The 17759-nt window shown below is 42.3% G+C and overlaps 1 long non-coding RNA gene across 1 annotated transcript in view; it reads left to right on the forward strand.

The window, feature by feature from the left end:
- Positions 1 to 17446, forward strand: part of LOC135228592 (uncharacterized) — a 91515-nt gene extending 74069 nt beyond the window's left edge. The window contains exon 3 of the long non-coding RNA XR_010319182.1: positions 13810 to 17446. This is a non-coding gene — a long non-coding RNA (uncharacterized LOC135228592). The remainder of the gene's footprint in view (positions 1 to 13809) is intronic.
- The last annotated feature ends 313 nt before the right edge of the window (positions 17447 to 17759 follow it).

A 17759-nucleotide genomic window follows, 5' to 3' on the forward strand; every position in this document is an offset into this window, starting at 1 on the left:
CCAGCAGGGCAGGTGGTAGCAGTTATCAGAAAAGTCATCTCCTGTGGCTATGTCAGCATGCCAAGACTTTTCAACCATACACTACTTCCATGGGCTGCATTCTCATAGCCCCTAATGCCCAGCCGAGCACTGAGCAGAGCTGGCAGGTGGTGGTGGTGGAGGGCGGAAGGTTCCTCCCTTTTGTCCTCCCTTATCTCCATCTGTTGAATATTTCCTGGAAATACCAAGTCAAACATCAGCCTGCTTTCAGGGACGTGGGATGTGAAAACAGATTTGCAGTGTCAAAGGAGAAACAGCGCCAGACACTGTCAAAACAAGCAAGGACAACTTTCACAAAGTGATGTGGCTGCAAGGCAAGGAATTCCAAGGATTGCCAACAGCTGCCAGAAGCTAGAGAGAGGCCTGAAACAGATCCTCCCCTAGGGCTTTCAGAGAGAGCTAGGCCCTGCCAACACCTTGATTTCAGACTTCTGGCCTCCAGAACTGTCAGAGAATAAATTTCTGTTGTTTTAAGCCAGTTTGTGGCAATTTCTTACGGCTGCCCAAGGAAACTCATATGCTAGCTGGGGGCAAATGGCTTTCCAAGTTGATTGTACAAGTTTCTCTTCCTACCAGCAGGTGCGAGAATCTCCTTGGCTCCACATTCCTGCTGATTCTTGGGATTTTCAGATTTAAAGTCCGCACCCACCCCCGCCACCCCACTTAGCCTGGTCAGTGTGGAATTGTAACTCCTTGTGGTTATATTTTGAATTTCTCTGATTAGTAATGAGGTAAGTACATTTTCATGTGTTTATTGACAGTTTGGGTTTCCTCGTCAGTAAAACACAAATTTATGTCTTTTCCTATTTTTCTATTAGATTGTTTATATTTTTTAGCAGTACCGTATATAGGGAGCCCTGGTGGCCCAATGGTTAAGTGTTGAGCTGCTAACCAAACGATCAGCAGTTTGAATACACCAGCCACTCCTTGGAAACCCTATGGGCAGTTCTACTCTGTCCCATAGGGTCTCTATAAGCCAGAATTGACTTGATGGCAATGGGTTTACTGCATATATCGTGGCTTGAAATCTTTCTTTTTAAAATAAGTGTTGCAAATCCTGTACTAGTGTATGACTTCTCTTTTCCGTCTCTTTATGGCATCTCTTGATGAACAGTTTTAAATAACAACAGCAAAGATATCAGTTGTAATCTTTATTGTTTGTGCTTCTTATATCCTGTTTAATGAGTCTTTCTCTACTACAAAGTCCTGAAGATATTTTCTTATAGTGGCTTCTGTTATGGATTGAATTGTACCCCCAGAAGTATGTCTTGAACTCCTGGCCCCTGCAATCTGTGGATGTGATCCTGTTCAGAAATAGGGGTTTTCTTTTGTCATATTAATGAGGCTATACCAGAGAATCGTGGGTCCTAAACCTAATCACTTCCAGGTTACAAAAAGAGCCACTTAGACACAGCAACACACAGGCAGAATGCCAAGAAAAAGCAAGTAACCTCTGGGGCTACTGACAAGGAAGAATCTTTCTTTAGAGCCATGCCCTGAATTTGAACATCTAGCCTCGTGAACTGTGAGAAAACAAATTCCTGTTCTTTAAAGTGACCCACTTGTGGTATTTTTTTTTTTAATTGAACTTTAGATGAAGGTTTATGGAACAAACTGGTTTCTCATCAAACAGTTAGTACACACATTGTTGTATGACATTGGTTAACAACCCCACAACATGTCAACACTGTCTTTTCTCAACCCTAGATTCCCTATTACCAGCTACTTTCCAGTCCTTGCCCCAGGGTTGCTGCACCCCTTTAGTCTTGTTTTGTTCCATGGGCCTGTTCAACCATAGGCTGAAGGGTGAAACTCAGGAGTGGCCTCATTACTGAGCTGAAAGGGTGTCCTGGGGCCATACTCTCAGGGTTTCTCCAATCTCTGTCAGGCCAGCAAGTCTGGTCTTTCTTTTAGAATTAGAATTTTGTTCTACATTTTTCTCCAGCTCTGTCCAGAACCCTCTATTGTGATCCCTGTCAGGGCAGTCAGTGGTGGTAGCGGGCACCCTTTCATTGTACTGGACTCAGTCTGGTAAAGACCATGGTGAATGTAGTCCTTTAGTCCTTTCGACTAATCTTTCCGTTGTGTCTTTAGTTTTCTTCATTCTTCCTTGCTCCCGAAAGTGTGAGACCAGTGGAGTATCCTAGATGGCCACTCAAAGGCTTTTAAGACCTCAGAGGCTACTCACCAAAGTAGAATGTAGAACATTTTCTTTATAAACTCTGTTATGCTAATTGAGCTAGATGTTCCCTGAGACCATGGTCCCCACAGCCCTCAGCCCAGCAATTCGATCCCTCAGGCTGTTTCAGTGTGTCTGTGGAGCTACCATGACCTTGCCTTGTAAAGGTTGTGCTGGCTTCCCCAGTATTGTGTACTGTCTTACCCTTTGCCAAAGTTACCGCTTATCTTTTGTCTATTAAGTATTTTTCCATCCCCACCCCTCCCCACCCTTGTAACCATCAAATATTGTTTCTTTTTGTATGTAAAACTTTTCATGAGCTTTTACAGTAGTGGTCTCATGCAACATTTGTCCTTTTGTGATTGGCTTATTTCACTCAGCATAATGTTCTCCAGATGCATCCATGTTATGAGATGCTTCACAGATCCGTTGTTCTTCTTTGTCTTTAAGTTTATTGCTGTCATTTTGTAGTTTTTTTTTTTTTTGTGGTGCTGACGTTTTCTTTGTTCCTCTTACTCTCCTGTGCTGAGTTCCTTTTGTTTGTGTATTTCTTTTGTTTTTGTAGATTTTGTTTTTATTGAGACTTTATGTTTTTCTTCTTTATTTTGATGAATAGGCTTGTTAACTTCTTTATGGTTACCTTGAAATTTACCCTTATCTTCCTAAGTTTGAACCAGTCTATTATTACTTGGTATTGCCTTGCCTTCCTCTCCATTAGAAAGTTCTATACCTGTACTGTTTATTCCCTCTTTTATTGTTCTGATGTTGTTATTTACAGATTAACCTCTTTGGTTCCCTGTTGCAATTGTTTTGGTTTTGGATAGTCCTTGAGAGTTCATTTTCTAGATTGATATCTGGCTGGTACAATCGTGTGTCCTAGATTCAGCCTGTGGTCTGACGTTTTTTGTTCTCAGACCAAAGGACTCCCCTTAATAATTCTTGTAAGTTTGATTTTTACATGTTCCCTTAATTTCTATTTATCTAATTTCAACGTCATATTTGAATGAAAATTTTGTAGGATATATTATCCTTAGTTTGAGATTTTTTTCTTTCAAGGTTTGTATATGTCACCCCATTGCCTTCTTGCCTGCATAGTTTCTGCCGAATAATCAAAGCTTAGTCTTATTGTTTCAGTTCTATATGTGACTTTTCGTTTTTCTTGAGCTGTTTGCAGGATTTTTTGTCTTTAGCGAGTGTGATTATGGTATGTCTTGGTGTTTTTCTTTTGTGATCTATCTTATACGGGGTTTGTTGAGCTTCTTGGGTGGTCACCTTTTCATCATTCATAACAATAGGGAAGTTTTCTGTCAGCAATTCTTCGATGATCTTCTCTGTGTTTTCTGTTTTCTCCCCTGTTTTGGAAATCTGATCACCCACAAATTTTTGCTTTTTGTTGTGTTCCACGTCATTCTCAGGGTTTCTTCATTTTTCTTCATTCTTTTTTCTGATTTTTCCTCAGAGTTGTATCCAAGTGTTTGTCTTCAATTTTGGTGATTCTGTCTTCTGTCAGTTCAAACCTGCTCCTCAGCCCTTCTATGACACTATCCATTTCTGAAATCTTGTTGTTTATCTTTTGGATTTCTAATTGTTGTTTTTGTATGATTTCTAGTTGTGAACTTATTTTGACATTTTGTTCCTGTATTACTTTCCTAAATTGTTCCATTTTTTTGGTCGGTATTTTCTATGAATTTGCCTTTTCCAAATATTTGTCTATTTTTTTCCTCACTTTTGTCTGCTTTTCGCTTCAACTCTTGGATTGCTCTGAATATTAGAGAATTGAACTCCCTGTTAGGTAGTTCTAGTGTCTTTTCTTCTACTGGAAAGTCATCTGGTGTTTTATTTTGGACGCCTACTGGACCCATCCTGTCCTGTTTTTTTAAATGTTTTGATATTGTCTGGTGTCTTCAGGACATTCAGTAGTTATTTTTTTTCGTGTCTTGATTGTAGATTTGTTTTTGTCCTGCTTTTTTATTTTATTTGGTTATGTCTGAGCAGGTGGGCTGTGCATTCTCTGTTGTTTGCTCATCTGTGGTCATGATACTTTTAACTTCCTTGTCCAATGAGCAGGGCCAGCCACTCAACTATGGTGCAGCAGGGCAGGTCCAGCTGAAGGGGAGGGGTTGGGATGCGTTCTTTGTGGCACGTACTAGGGGCAAAAGGGTGGGCCAGGAATCAGTGCTGGGCAGGTTCCAGTAGGCTGTGTCTGTGCTACTTGAAGGTGTGATATTCAGTGCAGGGTGCAGGTAGGCAAGAAAAAGGGGGGGTTGTGATGTGTGGAGCAAATAGCGGTATGAGAAAGAGGAGATAGAGGAGACAAAAACAGGAGCCCAAAACAAGCAAAGAAAGAGAGAGAGAGAGAGAGAAAAGAGTGCTAAAGGAGATTCCTGTTGGAGTGGAGAGATGAGAGACTGAGAAATGGAAAAAAGGGAAAAGGAAAATTAAAGAAAAGTAAAAGAGAAAAAGAAAGAAAAAAAACTAGATAAAAATTTGGAAATGAAAAAAGAAAAGCCCCCAGGTGTCCCAGAGTCCCACTGGTGGGGCTGCTAAGACTGGGGAAGTGGCTCTAAGGCAGTGCACTATAGGCTGGCTAAAGGGGGTATAGCTGTCACACAAGCACCAGGCATTCAGGAGACAGGAGAAGAAGATAAGTGTAGAGAGATGAGAACTGAGAAATGAAGACAGAAAGTGAAAGACAGAGAGAAAATAAAGAAAAAAGAAAAGAAAAGAAATGTCCTCAGGGATACCACCTAAGAGGCTGTGCAGTTTGGGGGGTGGCTCCTAAGCTGTACAGTGCAGCCTGGCTAGAAGGGACTCCCAAGTTGCAAATAGAAAAAGAAAACAAACAAAATAAAACAGAACAAAGCAAAACAAGGGGAAAAAAAGCCCCAGGGATTCCACCTGCGTGGTGTCCTGGGCCGGGAAGTGCTTCCCCAGTCGAGTGTGATTTCACAGCCTTTCAAGAAGAAGCAAAGATGGCACACGGAGCCAGGTGTTCCAGAGAAGGGAGGGAGAGGTAGTAAGAGGCATAGAAGAAACCATAAGAGATTGAAAGAAGTAGTACCAGCTCAGGGGACTGGCCAGTGTGGGCAGGGTGAATCCAAGCAGCCTGAGGCCAAAGCAGTTGCCTCCTGGCCAAGAGATTGTGGCTGGTGGGAAGCAGAGGAGACTGAAGGGAGGTGGGGAGGAAGAGGAGCTAGGAAAGCATATACTGCTCATTACTGGGTGCTCTGTCTCCTGCTGGGAACTTTGTGAAACTGCTTTCTCATACTCCCTGTCTGCTGATATCCGACGTGGGTGGGGTGAATCCAACTGACACGGATGCTGCACTTCCTGGCCGGCCAAGCCACCGCAGCCAGGCAGCAAGCTCAGAGGTAGAGCAGTGGGGAGAGAATGGGGGGGTGGGGGATGGGAAAGCGTGTGTATTGCTGGTTACCGGGTGCTCTGTCTCCTGCTGGGAGTTCCCTGAAGCTGCTTTCCTGTGCTCCCTGTCTGCCAATCCCTAACTGGAGTCCAAGATGGGATCTGCGCTGCGTTAGGGATGGGGCCCTCCTTGCTCTCCGTTCCCTGTCAGTTTCTTATTCCATTTGGTGCTTGGCTGAGTTCTCTATCTCTTCATTTGACACTTCAGGTTCTAGGAATGATGTTTGTCTGTATTTTACTTAGTTTTTCAGATCTTTGCTGTGGAGGCATGGCACGGTGCTTCTGTCTATGGCACCATGTTGGCTGGAAGTCCCATTTGTGGTATTTGTGTTACTGCAGTTCTAGGTAACTGAGATAGCTTCAAAAATCTTCATGGTGTTATCATTCACCTTAGATCTTCTTCTGTGTGGTACTGGTTTTGTATATGGCATAAGACAGTGACCCATTTTCCTTCTTTCTTGTCTTTCTGATTGTTCCAGCTCTTTCCACTGATCTGAAATGCTGCCTTTGCCTAGTGTTCAGCTTCATGTACCTGGGTCTGTTTCTGGGCTGTGCATTCTGTCTGGTGGCCTATTTTCTATCCCTATGTTTAGATCAAATTCCTCATTATTTTGGTTTTATAGTAAGCTATAACATCTAGTAGAACAAGCCCTCTCATTGAGCTTTCCTTCTTGCAGTACAGTGTTGCAGGTCTGCTAAGCCTTCTGCCCTTCCACATACATTTTAGAACCAACATGTCAGTTTCCATAAGCAATCTTTTGGGGATTTTGATTAGATTGCATTGGATCAATTGATTGTATGGAGGATTGACATCTTGACCACATCAAGCCTTCTTTTCCATAGATTTCCATTTATTTTGGTCACCTTAAATGTCTATCAGTTTTATGCTCCCCTCCCCCAACCATAAAGTCTGGTATACATTTTGTAGATTTATTCTTATGTGTCTTTTAAATTTATTTAATATTTACCATTATAGCTATTATTTTTCAAATTAAATTTGTTTCTGGTCTATAAAAATTCAATTGATTTTTAAATATGATTTTGTGTCTAGGGGCCTTGCTAAACTCCAATTCTAATAATTTGTCACTTTTTTTTCCCCTTGGGTTGTCTATGTAGACAGATTAACTGTGAATGACACATTTGTTTCCTCCTTTCCAATTCTTATGTACTAAAAAAGAATTTTACTTGTCTTCCTGTGCTGGTTGGCACCTCAGCATGATGCTGAATAGAAGCTGTGAATGTAGGTGTTCTTGCCTGATTTTGAATTTGAATGCTTTTTAACATTTTTGCATCATGTATGAGGTTTGCCCAAACCTTTTTTGTATATGCTCTTATCAGATTAAGCAATTATATTTCTATTACCATTTTGCTAGGAGTTTTTAACTTGTATGAGGTCTTGAATTTTATCGAATGTCTTTTCTGCTTCTATCGATGATTTCGATCTTTCTCCTTTAATCCACTATGTGGTAAACTACATTCACCAATTTTGAATCAACCTTACATTTCTTATATAAACCCCAATTGGTCATTTTATCAGTTATTGATTATGATATCAGTTTTTAAGTGCTATATTCAAGTTCCTAAAATTTGTTTAGGATTTCAAATTTGTGTTTGTGAGTCAGCTTGCCTTGTCCCTTATTTGGTTTGGTGTCATGGTTTCCATCCTCATGAACCGAGCTCTTCTGACATGCTCTGGATAGGTCGTGTGATCTTAGAGATCTGTCAGTCACCCAACTAGAGCTTGCTTGTGAAACCACCTGGGCCTGGTATTTTCTATAAGACTTTAATTTCTTACTCAATTTTTGTAATTGCTGAGTGTATTTGGGCATCATTTTTAAGTACGCTTTTCAAGTCAAAATATAATATACATATAAGAAAGTGCCCAATTAATTAATCAGTCCCAGCTTTGTGACTTTGCACAGTGAACATATCCATGTAACCATCATCCAGATCAGTCCCTTGCAGCCTCCTACAAGGCTGTCTGAGAATTCATACATCAATCGATTTTCTGGTACCAATTATGAGGATATAACAAATCCTTACTTTTTACTTGCCTCTGTTCAGTTCTGACACCAATTGCCCATGTGGCACTTCTCTCTCTGCCTGTAACTACCTGGAGCTATTTCAGATCTCCCAAGTTAAAGAGACACCGGTCTTCAGACTGCCAAATAGGTGGACAACAGCTGCAAGCTTTGGAGTACCATGACTTTGGAGTACCCTTACTTCTGACTTACTGACCACAAATTTGAGGTTTTCCCACTAGCCCTTCAGGGTGCCAGCTGAAAGCTCAGGAGTCCCTATCGGGCTCCTGAACTTCTGACCTGCCGGCTCCCACTACTCACGTGGGTTTGATAATTTGCTGAAACAACTTGCAGAACCCACTGAAGTGCTATACTTACAATCACAGCTTTATTATAGCAAAAAAGGGTACAAATTAGGATCAGCACAAAGAAGAGATGCCCAGGGTGAGGCCTGGAAGGGTCACCAATGCAGAGCTTCCACGTCCCAAAGAATGTGATACCTTCCTGCATACATGGATGTCTTTCATCTGCCAGGAATCCCATGGGGGCTTTTGTGTCCAGAGCCCTTATTGGCTTCATTGCGTAGTCATGATTGAAGCCTCATTGCATAGTCCTCTCTTATCCTGAGGTCTTTGTGGGGTGGCCAGCACCCCACTCATTTGCACAAATCCTCAGATGTTTAGATAAAAAAGTACCTCAGTTTCTCAGGGAATTACAAAGGTTTAGAGTTATGTCTGAGAAAGCCAGGGCAGAGACCAACTGTTAAATTTTTTTATCCCATACCCCCTCACATCTCCACCAATGTGTGTTTTATCAAACACTGTCTGTATCTGTTGAAATGATCACAAGTTTTCTCTTTTATTCTGTTAATGTGGTGAAATATAATACATGACTTGAAAGTGATAGACCAACCTTGCATTTCTGAAATAAGCCCAACGTGGTTATGCTATTACCTTTAAATATATTGCTGGATTAGATTTGCTAACATTTTCCTTAAGATTTTTGCATCTGTGCTCATGAGAAACAGTAACCCCTAATTTTACATTCTCAAAATGTCCTCTTCAGGTTTGGGAATTAAAGTTATGCCGGCCTCATAAAATGGGTTGCTGCATCTGTGTGTCAGTTAATTGCTTTCAACGGCAAAGAATTGAGTACTAGGCTCAAGTGGTTTTAAAAGCCACATAATTATTTCACATTACAAAAGTAAGGGAAAAAGCTAGTTCTGGGGTTGATTCAGGGGGTCCATCGCTGTCATCTGACCCAGACTCTACCCATCTTTCTTCTCTGCTACCCTCAGCCTTTATGCTTTTTTTCCTCAGGCTTGTGGCCTCAGATAAGGGATGGCTGCCTTAGCTCTAGGCATACTATCTTCCCACATTATCATGTTCAAAAGCAAGAAGCAAGTGGACAGCCTGGGAAGCATGTGTGTGTGTGTGTGTGTGAGAGAGAGAGAGAGAGAGAAAGAGTGAGAGAGAGAAATGTCTTGACTCCTCCTTTTTTTCAATTGTAGAGGAAAAATGTCTTCCTCGGAGATTTCTTTTAATGTCTCATTGGCCGGAACTGTATCACATGTCCATATGAACCTATCATTACAAAAGGAATTGGGCTCCCATGTCTGGTCTGGACCCATTATAAGCCTCTCTTCCACCTTAGAGCTGGGCGGCTGTTGTCTGAATGAACACTGTTGAGATTTGTTGGCCAGGAAGGGGAGAAATGTCTCTCAACTAATCTCATTTGCCACAACCTATGTCTAAAAAATTTGAAAGGCTAGTAACTGGACCAGTGGACCTTTAAAAGGCAACTGCATGAGGGGGCCACCAGGTCCTGTGCGCCCCGGTGGGAATGACAAATCAGAGTGCAGAGCTATGTGGTGGCCATGTCTGCAAAGGGAGCCTCCCGTGCGCTGGGGTGGGCTTCAGAAAGGCAGAGGGTGGTGGTGGGGGGATCACAGGGTCTTGGGAGCAGGGGAGGAACACCAGAAGGCTGTGGCGGCAGTGGCGGCAGTGGGGGTAGCACTGGGTGCAGGGATAGCAGAGGAATGTCCGTAATGACTTTGGAAAGAGATTCAGGCTTGTTTGTTCTCTGATGGGTTACTGCAAGGGTGGGGCCTTCTGGGGCTGTGGGTGGCAGTGTTCTGTGGAACTGTTGGCCAGACATCAGGGCAGGCCAGGCCCCAAGCTGATACATACACCAACATTACCAGGTAGAAAGCAAAAGGCCCAGGATACAAAGAGATAAACATCAGCTAGAAACATTTTCACTTAAGTCCCTTCATTTGAGATCATGAAAGGCCACAACCAGACAGTTCTCATGCTGGTTTCTAAGGTGAGTTCTTCTCAAAAGCTGGCAAAGACTCAAGACCCCTCCGTAAGTGCGTTGTTATAGCTCATTGCTGGTCTGCAGGGGCAGGAGTGAGGTAGGCGCCGCTAAGAGAGGAGTCTCTGAGAGTCCCTGTGAAGGACTGTGTCCCAGACAGTCTAGGTGGTGTGTGGGGGTATTCACCATCTGGCTTCCCTCTCCTTGGTTAATGCCTTCATGGAGTGGGGGCTCCCCAGCCCTTCCAGGTCTTTGCCATGTCCCCTCACCACAGCAGCATCAGTGAACCCTGGGGTAGGGGTGAGGGGACATGGGCAGAAGTGACCAGCCCTCTTGGTAGGAGCCCTAGCAGAGCTGGAGGTTTCGACTGGGGTCGAGCATGTGTCTGGGGGCCAGAGGCAGTGGTGGAGTCCCAGGTGGTGCTAAATGCTGTGAATGCAAACAGGTCTATGCTTTTTTTCCTTTAACTTATTACCATTTTTTTTTTTTTTACTTTAAATAGGCTTAATTTCTTAGAGCAGTTTTAGGCTTACAGAAAAATTGTGCAGAAAGTACAGAGAGTTCCTGTCTACACCCTCCCCCCCCGCCCCCCGCCACCCGTCTCTCCTACTATTATCATCTTGCCCTCCTGCGGTACATTTGTTACAACTGATGAAGCAATAATGATACGTTACTATCGACTGAAGTCTATAGTTTACGTGAGGGCTCACTGTTGGTGTTGTCGAGTCCTGTGGTTTCTGACACATGCATAACGTCAGGTGTCCACCACTGCAGTATCACACAGAACAGTTTCACTGCCCTAAAAAATGCCCTGTGCTCTGTCTATCCACTCCTGCTCCTGAAGCCCCGGTAACCACTGATCTTCTCACTGTCTCTCTAGTTTTGCCTTTTCCAGAATGTCCTAGAGTTGGAATCATACAGTGTGTAGTCTTTTCAGACTGACTTCTTTCACTTAGCAATATTCATGTAAGGTTCCTCGATGTTTTTTCGTAGCTTGACAGCTCATTTCCTTCTATCACTGAATAACACTCCATTTTATAGATGTACCACAGCTTGTTTACCTTTCACCTATTGAAGGACATCTTACTTGCTTTGGTTTTGGGGAATTATGAATAAAGCTGCTATAAATATCACTGTGTAAGTTTTTATGTGGGCATATGTTTTCAACTCATTTGGGTAAATACCTAGGAGTGAATTGCTGGATTATATGGTAAGCCTATGTTTACCTTTGTAAGATTTTGCCAGACTGTCTTCCAAAGCCACTTTGGCTTTGCTGAAACTACTTTTGAAGTGGCTGTACTTCCTTTTTAAATAAGATGATAAGCAATGATGTCCTCAAACTACAATGTTTCTGTCTTAGTTTCCTTCTGCTGCTATAACAAAGGCCACAGAGAAGGTACTTTAAAGAATAGAAATGTACTGTCTCACAGTTCTGGAGGGGCAGGGCTGTGCTTGCTCTCTCTCTCTGCTCACTCAACTCTGAGGGTCAGAGAGACCAAAGGAAGCCTGGGTGGCTGACAGGCTGGCTTCATCTAATCTCACTTCTTCTGTCATGGGGGAGCCACCAGAAGCTGCCATCATTTCTTATGATTGCATTAAATAAAAGCTCCCACTCAGAACTGCCCGCTCTTTCTCCAAGTGTAGGTGGGAATCTGATCTGGCACAGTGATTGTCCTTTGAGAAAGGTTCCAAATCCCTCTGCACCCCTTCTTCAGCCCACTGCTGTCTTTCCTCCTCTGGGCTCCCCTTCTCTTCCACCTCCTCCGTGCAGAGTGAGCACACTTAGCAAAAGTCAGCAGAGCGAACGGGTGTTAAACCGCCTCAACCATTCCTCTCTGCCTTCACCCCAGACCCAGACACACCCACCCTTTACTGGAGTGCGCTGTGCTGTGTTCTGTAAGATGTGGGAATAGGTGAGGGGGCAGTTGGCCAGCTTGGCCTTGAGCTGGGGCAGGGAGGGAGGTGGGACCAGGAATAATCGGCCTGAGGCATAAATCTGGCTATAGGATGTCCAGGTTTAGTGGGTGGCACAGCTCACTGTGACTGGGGTCAGGAAATGAGGCTCCTTCCTAGGATTTGTGATGCCATTTAATGGGGCTAGAGGCTGTTAACCCCTGGGCCAGGGAAGTTCTTGCCCTACAGGGCAATCTCCTCTTCTCCTGCAACATTCCTCAGGGCGTCACGTACACAGCCTGGGCTGAGGCTCAACATCACTTGCTTGATGTCCATGATTTGTTCCTAAAATGAGATTTCTAGCCTGAAAACAGTAGCCAGAGCATATTCCCACTATTTTAAACGAAAAAAATTATAACGCTTTTGTCAGTCCAGAACCCCCAAACGAATCCCTAAAATGTATCTAAAACACCAACGTTGTTGTTGTTATTCTTAGTTGTCTTTGAGTCAGCTCTGGCTCGTGGCGGCCCTATGCATAAGAGAATGAAACGTTTGACTGTCCTGTGCCATCTTCTCCATTACTGGTATGCTTGAGTCCATTGCACGACCACTGTGTATTTTCAGTGCCTTTCAACCTAAGGGTGCATCTTCCAGCACTATATTAGACATTGTTCGGTTGTGATCTGTAGGATTTTCGTACAGTTTTTTAACAAGGAGATCTCTAGGCCTTTCATCCTAGTCTGTCCTAGTATGGAAGCTGTGCCGAAACTATTCCTCCCTGCCTTTGCCACAGCACTCAGATACACTCACCCTTTACTGCCGGGCACAGTGCTGTGTTTCGGAGAATGTGACCCTACTTGTATCTGAAATACCAGTGGTATAGTTTACTCATTGTCATGTATTGAATTTTGTTCGATTCCCAGTATTGTGTGATTGTCCACCATTTTATTATCTGATGTGATTTTCCTATGTGTTGTAAATGCTACCTCTATGATGTTAATGAGGTGGGATAGGAAGCAGTTGTGTTGATGAGACAGAATTCAACCTACAAGATTGGATTGTATCTTGAGCCAATCTCTTCTGAGGTATAAAAGAGAAAAGCAAGCAGAGAGACAGGGGGACCTCATACCACCAGGAAAGCAGCACCGGGAGCAGAACGGGTCCTTTGAATCCGGGGTTCCTGCTCAGGGAAACTCCTAGTCCAGTGGAAGATTGATGACAAGGACCTTCCTCCATGGCCAATAGAAAAGCCTTCTCCTGGAGCTGATGCCCTGATTTTGGATTTCTAGCCTATGAGACTGGGAGAATAAAACTTGTGTTTGTTAAAGCTGCCCACTTGTAGTATTTCTGTTACAGCAGCACTAGGTAACTAAGACACTCATTATAGCATAAAATACTTAATTCTGAGTAATAACACTGAATAAGTTCTTAGAATATAACTAAAACATCATAAAATACTTATTTATAAGTAATAATTATACTAGATGGTCCATGCTCAAAATATCGCCACTCTGGGAACCAGCACCATTAAAGAGGCGAATTGTCTTTACTGTTACAGTTAGCACTGCTGTATAAAAATCATCCCAAAACTTAGTGACTAAGAGCCCTGGTGGTGCAGTGGTTAAGCGTTTGGCTGCTAACTAAAAGGCTGGTTGTTTGAACCCACCAGCCACTTTGTGGGAGAAAGATGTGACAGTATGCCTTCATAAAAGTAACAGCATTTGTAACCCTATGGGGCGGTTCTTCTCTATTCTATAGGGTGGCTATGAGTCGGAATTGACTCCACGGAAATGTTTTTTTTTTTTTTTTTTTGGAACATTGCCATTCTGGGAACTGGCACCATCGGAGAGGCAAATTGTCTTTATTGCTGCAGTTAGCATTGCTGTATAAAAATCACCTCAAAATTTAGTGACTAAAACAGATATTTTATTTTGTTCACAGATTCTGTGAGTGAAGAATCTAGACATCAGAGGGGGCTGGACCTTGCTCCATGATGTCTGGGCCTCTTTCGGAGTCACTCGGAGGTGTCCTTAGTCATATATCCGGAGCTTTCTTTGCACTGTCTGATAGAACAGCTATGAGTGCTGGGCTTCCTCACAGAGTGATGACCTCGTATACTCAGACTTACATGGTGGTTCAGGGCTCCAAGAGAGAGTGTTCCAGTGAACAAGGTGGAAGCTATATGGCCTTCCATGATCCAGTCTCCAAAGTCACATGGCGTCACTTCTTTCATACTCTATCAATCAGAGCAGTCACAAGACCACCCAGGTCCAAAGAGCAGGGAGATGGACCATACTTCTCAATGGTTTCATCGTAGAAGAGCATGTGGGAGAGGGAATATTGTACAGATGCCTTTGGAAAATACAAGCAGCCACACTGACAGTTGGTGCTCTTTTCAAAACACCTACTCAGGACTCAGACATTCTACCCATTGTATATGGAAAGGAACTTCACAGTATTTCTACCTACCATTTTGCTAATATACTGTTTTGAGTTATTTGAATGTAAAAATAATTTTTTTTTTTTTCTATATAAACATCAGCTTAGATCCACTGGGTTGGCTATAATAAAAAAAGATGGACAGTAACCAATATTGGCTAAGATATGGAGAAATTGGAACCCTCATACATTGCTGGTGGGAATGTAAAATGATGCAACTGCTTTGCAAAAACCGTTTGGCAGTTCCTCTAAAAGTGAAATGTGGACTTACCCTATGATTAAGCAATTCCACATCAAGGTATATAACCAAGAGAATTGAAAACATACACCCAAAAACAAAACTTGTATGTAAATGTTCATCTCAGCATTATTAATAGTAGTCAAAATGTGGAAACAACCCAAATGTTCATCAACTGATGAATTTATAAATAAAATGTGATATATCCATATGAAGGAGCCCTGGTGGCACAGTGGTTAAGCACTTGACTGTTCACTGAGAGGCCAGTGGTTCAAACCCACCAGCAGCTCCATGGGAGAAAGATATGGAAGTCTGCTTCCATAAAGGTTACAACCTTGGAAACCCTATGGAGCAGTTCTACTCCGTCCCATAGAGTAGCCATGAGTTGGAATTGACCCAACAACAATGGATTTGGTTTGGGTTTTATATCCACATGATGGAATATCATTTGGCCATAGAAAGGAGTCAAGTTATGATTTATGTTACAACATCGATGAACCTTGAAAACATTGTGCTAAGTGAGAGAAGCCAGTCCTCAGAGGCCACATATTGCATAATTTCACTTACATGTAATGTCCAGAACAGGCAAGTCTATAGATACGGGAAGTGGATTATTGGTTGCCAAGGGCTGGGGGAAGGGATCCACTGCTAATAGATATGAAATTTCTTTCGGGGGTGATGAAATATTCTTAGTTAGTGGGTATAGTTACAGAACTCTGTGAATATGCTAAAATTCACCGAACTGCACGCTTTAAAAGGGTGAATTTCATGATATGTAAATTATATATCAATAAAACAATTGTTTCAGAAAATAATAATAATAAAAATCAGCTGAGAGATACTTCCAGTCTATGAACTTTGAGTATTAAAAGCCAAGTGGCATTCTGCTGGGGAAATGTACAGGGGAGACGCTTTGCAGGTAGAGCTGTACGGACACAACCCACACTGCGCACCCTCTTGCAAGCTCTGGAGAAGGATGAGCTGCAGAAAAAGCTCGCCTGGGGACCCAAGAAGGCCATAAAACCCAAACCAAATGTGAGTCATGGGACCAGTTTACTCAGCTAAACCTATCACAGGGGCATGGCTGGGGCTGGTGGGAGGGAGATGAACAAGCAGTGGAAGTGAAAGCTCAGGGCCACGTAAGGATCATGGTTTTGAAGGCCGGGTGACCCTGCACATTTTTAAAATGGTGCCTAATGAGTGCCCTGGTCTGGCCAGTCAGATTAGTGGTCAGTCAGATGCTGGAGAGGTAGGCATTGGGTGGGGCATGGAGGCAGCAGCAGGAGGGGAAGCCTGGTGTCAGGTAAGCCTCACGTTGGACATGCATGAGCAAGGCTACTCCAGGGGCTTGGTCTGGCCATAGCAGTATTCTCTGGGATTGGCGAGATCTAGAGAGGTGTCAGCATCCCATAGGGTAGCCTGGATTTTAGGACACAGCTTCTTCCCGAAGGGGCCTTGGAATTAGAAATGAAAGTGAGTACATTACACATAATCATACAGAAATAAAAACAGCTGTAACATAATACTCTGAACAGTTGTATGCCAACAAATTAGATAACTTAGAGAAAATGGACATATTCCTTGAAACACATAAACTTCCTACATTGACTCAAGAAGAAATAGTGGATCTTAACAGACTTATAACAAGTTAAGAGATTGAATCAGTAATAAAAAACCCATCAAGAAAGAAAAGCCATGGATCAATTGGCTTCACTGGGGAATTCTAGCAAACATTTACAGAAGTGGCTCCAATCATATTCAAACTTTTCCAAAAATTGGAAGAAGATGAAACACTACCTAACTCATTCTATGAGGCAAACATTATCCTGATGCCAAAAGAGACAAAGACACCACAAGAAAGCTACAGACCAAAGTCCGTAATGAATATAGACGAAAAAGTATTCAACAAAATACTAGCAAACAGAATCCAAAAACATACTAAAAAAGATTACACACCATGGTCAAGTGGGATTTATCCCAGGAATGCAAAGGTGGTTCAACTTTAGGAAATCAGTAGATGAAGTACACCACATTAATAGAACAAATGAAAAGAAACACACGATCATCTCAATAAATGCAGAAAAGGCACCTGACAAAATTCAACTCCCTTCATGATTAAAATACTTAAAAAGATAGGAATAGAAGAGAAATTCCTCAATATAATAAAAGGCATTTATGAAACTCCCTCAGCTAATATCACAGTCAATGGAGAAAAACTGAGAGCTTTCTCATTAAGATCAGGAACAATGCAGGGATGCCCATTCTTACCACTGCCATTGAACATCATTCTGGAAGTCCTAGACAGAGCAATTAGGTTAGGGGGGAAATAAAAGGTTTCCAAATCAGGAAGGAGGAGGTAAAACTACTTCTTTTCACAGGTGACATGTTCCTTTACATAGAAAACCCCAAAGAATCCATAAGAAAGCTTTTAGAACTAATAAATGAATTCATAAGGTGGCAGGGTACAAGATCAACACACAAAAATCAGTCGGGTTTCTATATATCAGCAATGAGTAAGCAGAAAGGGAAATTAAGGAAACATTACCATTTACAATAGAATCTAAAAGAATAAATTACCTAGGAACAGATTTAACCAGGAAGGTGAAAGACTTGTGTGCAGAAAACTACAAAACATCACAAAAAGAAATTAAAGACCTAAATAAATAGAATGACATTCCATGTTTGTGGATTGGAAAGCTTAATATAGCTAAAATGTCAATACTACCCAAAGCAATGTATAAGTTCAATACAAACTCCATCAAAATTTCAAAAGCCTTCTTTGCAGAAATGAAAAAGCCAACCCTCAAATTTATATGGAAGTGCAAAGAACTCTGAATAGCTAAACAAATCTTTTTTAAAAATTTTATTGTGCTTTAAGTGAAAGTTTACAAATCAAGTCAGTCTCTCATACAAAACCTTATATATACCTTGTGTTTTTTTTTTTTTTTTATATACTCCTAGTTGCTCTCCCCCTAGTGAGACAGCACACTCCTTCTCTCTACCGTGTATTTCTCTGTCCATTCAGCCGGCTTCTGTCCCCCTCAGCCTTCACATCTCCTCTCCAGACAGGGGCTGCCCACTTAGTCTCATGTGTCTACTTGATCCAAGAAGCTCACTCCTCACCAGTATCATTTTCTATTTCTATAGTCTAGTGCAATCCTTGTCTGAAGAGTTGGCTTTGGGAATGGTTCCTGTCTTGGGCTAACAGAAGGTC

Source organism: Loxodonta africana, chromosome 24 (genome assembly GCF_030014295.1).
Source record: "Loxodonta africana isolate mLoxAfr1 chromosome 24, mLoxAfr1.hap2, whole genome shotgun sequence".
NCBI classification, from domain to species: Eukaryota; Metazoa; Chordata; class Mammalia; order Proboscidea; family Elephantidae; genus Loxodonta; species Loxodonta africana.